Below are 5,879 nucleotides of genomic sequence, written 5' to 3'. Positions count from 1 at the left end.
TCGCTATTTCGATACTTTGTACTCAGTAAGGAGTACCGGCATCGCGATACCATATTTCGGTAACGGGTACAACACTGTTTAAAGCTCACTCTTAATAACTTGTCTTATGTTTGTAAAAACCCTGATGCATTATTCATGCCTTGACAACCAAAAGGTGATTGATTTTGTGTATAAATGAATAAATAAATAAATACCCTAGATACGGCAATTCAGCAATACTGTGCAATGATACGGCAATTTCAGCTTACCAACATTGTATTATACAGGGTGTTTCACCTAACGGTTCAAAATATATATAAATTTACTTGCCCGAAAATCATGTGGTCAACGGTATTTGTGTTCCACAAACTTGTGCCATGACCCAGAGGCATTTTGATCAGTTTTTAGTAGTGATAAATTTAATCAATTGAATCGAACCCAGAAATTTACCAAACCAATGTCACTTTAACATGCCAATGGAGTGCCAATGGCAGTGTTGTTCTCTTTCCCTTTGTTGCCACAAACAGAAAATGCATGTCGGATATACCGTGTTCCATCACAAAATAAATTGTCCTGTTATAGTGGTAAGACCTGGAAGAAAGAACAAGAAAAAAAAAAAACGAAACTCGTCGCTTCGAGAGGCATTAACTGCCGGCCGCGCTGGTGACACCGCCCGTTCGGTGAATTTTTCCATGCTTCTGATGATAACGGCAGCCAGAGTTATCTAAAAAGGCACTGAGTAGGAAATGAAAGAAAGAGGACAGTGACTTTTTCTTCTGTTTTCGCGTAACTCTTGCCTCTCCGGTGGGACATCCATGTTGTGATCGTACGGGGCAGATCCGACATGCGCTGTTTTTGGCTAATAAAAAACAACAATGTGACAATGGATTCGCATATTTCGGAGTTGAATTTAGAAAATTAAATTTATTGTGATTAAAGCGATCAAAAAAATAGATCAAAGCGATCCTGCGTCTTCGTAAAAGATTGCGGAAGTGTCCGGTTGAGCCGAGAATTCTCATGTAAGTAGATTTTAACACATTTTTGCGACACGTTAGGTGAAGCACCTTGTTGAATGTTGCGAGTGTGACGCCACAAAAGTGTAGGAAACAGTAGTGTTGCGCTGCTCGATCTGGAATGCGGAAGTGAATACTTACTGTGATGAAGCCGCTGGAAAGTGACACCGACCTCATGTCAAACACTAGCAACAACTTAACAAATGGTTCAACATGTGCCCTTGTGCATGACCATGGTTCTTCCGGTATGTGGCCAACACTCGCACATTCACAACATTCGCAGGATATTCACTTGGCAATATTCCAATTTTTTTTAAATATCGACGCGAATATTTATATGTAGGATTGTAATTCCGAAGCGAATACGAATTTCGATATTCGAGCTGCGAATCAAATTGATCCAATCCCTTTCATACCGAATACATTCGGATTCTCGCCGGGAAAAAAAAAATAGCGCAAGGACAAGCGATGCCGGTGTGATGCAGCGAAATCACCACAAACAATGTTTGAGTGCACTAGTAGACTTATCCTATCACTTTCCTTAAAGCGACAGTCGGGACCTCCGCAGGGTATTCGGATTCCGACTGCATGCATTCGACTGTGTTGTCGTCCACGTAAACTATAAAGTGTGGAAGCTTCCCCGTTTTAGAGAAAATAGAGAGTTTTAGTACATGGTTACGAAAAGGCGATTTCGTTAAGTAACAGCGTTGATGGTTCTGCGCACGCCCACAACAGAGAGAGAGAGAGAGAGAAAGAGAGAGAGATTTGCGCACGGCGCATAACCACCAACGCTATCCGTTACGTACGCAAAGGTGATAGCGCTCGATATACTAAATCTTACTAATCAATGACATCGTGCGCTTAACCAATATCCGATTTTGGTTTCCCTCTGACGTCAGCGGTGTTCTCGACGTCACCATTGAGCCAAACAACAGAAAGATCGGCGCGTTCAACCCGAGCGCCATGAGCTTGCGGGTATAGAGAAACTGGGTAGTTGGTAAGTCATACTTCAGTTTCGTTTTCTTTTTTTTTTTTTCAGCAGGGAGACAAGGACAGAGGAAACAGACAGGAAGGCTGCGTACTCACAACTAAAGGGAAATTTTATTATTGACACATTTAAATAGGTAATTTCCAAAGCGTAGGCATGTCATAAACACGTGAGCACTAGGAACATTAGAGCACGTGAAGACTAGGAATCATTATCGAGATACATTCTCTCAGCTTGTTTGAGATCAAGGGATGGTGTGCTTAGATTTATCACTAGCTTTGTTAATCAAGTAGGCTTCAAGGAGCTCCCTATCCACTTAGATGGGTAGAAATCCAGCGAACCGGTAGAGATGTAGGAAGGGAGTTCCCTCAGGACAGAAGCCGCCGATATTTCGAACAGAGACTGTTCTTCTGGGCACCGTCCTCATCATTGACCATGGTATTCAAAAGGGTTAGGTATGACGTGTTTAAAGGTTCATGCGAATTGTGGGTCAACAGCCCGGAGGGAAGAAAGGGTCCGTACGGGCTTTTACGGCAGGAGTGAATGGCCGCTTTGTTAGAGTGTGCACGGGATTATGTGAACGAAGTGATCTAGGGTCCTGACCGGCTACAGAAAAATGGGGGTTCACGAACACGTAGACGAAACGGGACAACAAGCAAGAATTGGCAAGCATAGCGAAAGGTAAGGAGGTTAGTGGTTACATGGGGAAAATTCTTCTTCCTCTCCATTATCATCAGTTATGTTCTGCATGGCCACTGCTTTCTGCTTTCTTTATTGCATGCCACAACTTTGTATTACAAACAACTTTGCTCGTTCTGGAATATTCCCCACGTAACCACTAACCTCCTTGTCTTTCGCTATGCTTGCCAATTCTTGCCTGTTGTCCAGCTTCGTCCACGCGTTCGTGAACCCCCATTTTTCCGTAGCCGGTCAGGAGCCTAGATCACTTCGTTCACATAATCCCCTGCACACTCTAACAAAGCGGCCATTCACTCCGGCCGTAAAAGCCGGTACGGACCCTTTCTTCCCTCCGGGCTGTTGACCCACAATTCGCATGAACCTTTAAACACGTCACATCTAACCCTTTAAATACCATGCCAATGATGAGGACGGTGCCCAGAAGAACAGTCTCTGTTCGAAATATCGGCGGCTTCTGTCCTTTCCTATCCACTTGGTTTTAAAAAGTACCAACTATTGAATTTTTTTTTCACTTTTTTTAAATAGTGGTTTACATCCGCAGTTTTTGCAGTGAACTGGCTGATGACCAGACGGGGTGCAATAACCACGCACCGCTAATAAAGAGCAGGAATGCAATACGTATTTTGGATACGGCATCCAGGAACGGCGATGCACAAAATACAACAGCCAACACCGCCTAGACAGACAAGGCCTCTCCATGCTTCCCTCTCCCGCGCTATGACGTCGCGAAATCCCGTCCTGCAGCTTCGTTTGCTGCAGCGAGATTCTACATTGCTAGGTGCCCGCGTCCCACTGCGTGCGTTATTATTTTATGAGTGAATGAGCTTACATTCACTAAAAAGCAGGAAACACACACAAACACAGAGCGCTACTTTCAACATTTCAATGCATACACGCTGAAACCGCTGTTGTAGCGAATGAGCTTCTTAGCAATGTAGCACCTTTGACCAACAAGCCCGTGAGCAGGGGCAATTATGAGACGTGTCCGACATGAATTAATTTCAATCCTTCTGAACCATCAAAAACAAAAGTAATCAGAAAAGCTGTCAATGGTGTCCATGATATTTTCTTTGGTGTTTAACAATCGCTCGACCTTGCCCATTGAAGGAGATGTACACATATATCAATACGTATTTAGTTTATGAAGCACAACAATGCATACGAGGCATCGTTGCGAAAATTCGACATTTCTACATAGGTTTGCGAACTTGATTTTAAGACAGAACCAATTTTGAAAGGGACGAGGCACGCAACGAAAGTAAGAACAGCTTTACTGACTGAAAGCGAAAGCGCAAATGATCATAAGAACTGGTGCGCGAGAGATGTGCGCGCCAAATGTCAGTTGTCGTCGTTTTCCAACACCCTCCCTCGACAACTACTGCTCAACAAGACCCATGCGATCTCGTAAGAACTGTAGCTGCTGCCGAGGGAGCAGTTCAATCAGGGCATCACCGGTCAGCTGGGCTGTCTCGCAGTATTCCAGGTTGACCACTCCGCGATGCACAAAGTCCCTCAGATGGTGATGTCGGACGTCGACATGTTTTGTGCTCGCGTTGACTCCTTCAGCGAGTGCAAGTTTAATGCAGCCTTGGTTGTCTTCAAATAAGACGGTTGGCTTAAGTAAGCAAATACTGAAAGACGGTGGAGGTTCTTGGAACTATAGCACTTCCTGTGATGGTAGTGCTGCGGCGACATACTCCGCTTCTGTAGACGATTGCGCAACCGATGCTTGTTTTCGGGTGAACCATGAGAAAGGGCTCCTTCTAGTTGTATGAAGTATCCGCTGGTGGACTTGCGGCCCTGCTTGTCTCCTGCCCAGTCAGCGTCCACAACAATTCATCTCAAATTCCGTGTTCGGCTCAGCCGAAAGCTCCAGCTCGAAGTCTCCGGTGCGCTTCAAATACCGCAGAGGCTTTTTCACAGCATTCCAATCTCGTTGATGTGGTTTGCTTACACGCCGTCACAGAATCCCTGCCGCGCATGCAATGTCTGGTCTTGCCGTCGTACTGAGATAGAGTAGCTCCCGAACCGGCTCGGTGATATATGTCGTTGCTGGGAAGTAGACCTTCGTCTCCCGTGAAGTTGAGATACTCTGCATCCATTGGTACTGGACTGGGTTTGGCGTCCTGGAGTTCGTACTTCCCCAGCAGCGCGTCGATTTTGCTTCGTTGGTGAAATAGGAAACAGCCATCTTGCGGACTTTCCAACTCTATTCCTAGGTAGCGACTGACTTTACCTAGATCCTTAAGTTCGATGTCCCTCCAGGCTTGAGTGATGACTGTGTCGTCTTTGTGACAAATCAGCATGGCATCTACCTACAGCAGTATGTACAGGCGTCTGTCTCCTATGTCCTTGAAGTAGAGAGAGGAATCCGCTTAGCTACGGCTGTACCCCTCTTGCAGAAGAACGGAATTTGCCTTCAGGTTCCAAGCTCTTGCAGCTTGCTTAAGTTCAAAAAGGGACCTCTGGAGCTTGCAAACAAGCCGTTCCTCCCCTTCTGCAATGAAACCTTCCGACTGCTTCATGTAGATATCTCCTTCGATATCTCCGTTCAAAAAAGCTGTTTTCACATCAAAGTGCCGAACTGTTAAGTGTTGTGCGGCAGACACCGTAAGCAGAATACGTAGGGTGATAAGTTTAGCAACACGAGCAGCCTGGTCCTTGTGCGACCAGCCTCGCCTCGTAGCGTTCCACGTTGCCATTGTTATCCAGCATTGTTTTAAAGATCCATTTGCACCCAAATCTACGAGGACCCACGTGTTTAACTGTTCAAGCGATATACTTTCCTCATTTGCAGCTTCGATCCACTTCATCCTTTCAGAAGGAGGCAACAACTGGACTTCTTCCCAACTGACAGGATCAGTGGACGGTGCAGCACGCGCGACGTACGAAAAACGTTTTGGCGGGACTCCTTTGTTACTCCTCGCTGAATGACGGGGACTGCACGCTTTTTCCATGCTTTCACGATGCTGATCCACGCCATCGGGATCGATGTTATTCTGTGAGTCGGGTGCGCTTGGTAACAGTTCCACGCCAACATCACCCTGAGCCGAGTGTTCGTCTCTATCACCTAAAGACGCAGAGGGTGGAGTAGTTGGTCCTCCTAGTTATGCTTGGGAACAGTCCCTCTCTGTGAGGGGAGTTTCGTCGAACACCACGTCCCGGGATACCTTGAGGAGTATTCTGCATCCCTTCTGTGT

The sequence above is a fragment of the Ornithodoros turicata genome, unplaced genomic scaffold (genome assembly GCF_037126465.1).
Source record: "Ornithodoros turicata isolate Travis unplaced genomic scaffold, ASM3712646v1 Chromosome28, whole genome shotgun sequence".
NCBI classification, from domain to species: Eukaryota; Metazoa; Arthropoda; class Arachnida; order Ixodida; family Argasidae; genus Ornithodoros; species Ornithodoros turicata.
The sequence above is the reverse complement of the archived record's forward strand: the minus strand, read 5'-3'. Positions refer to the sequence as shown.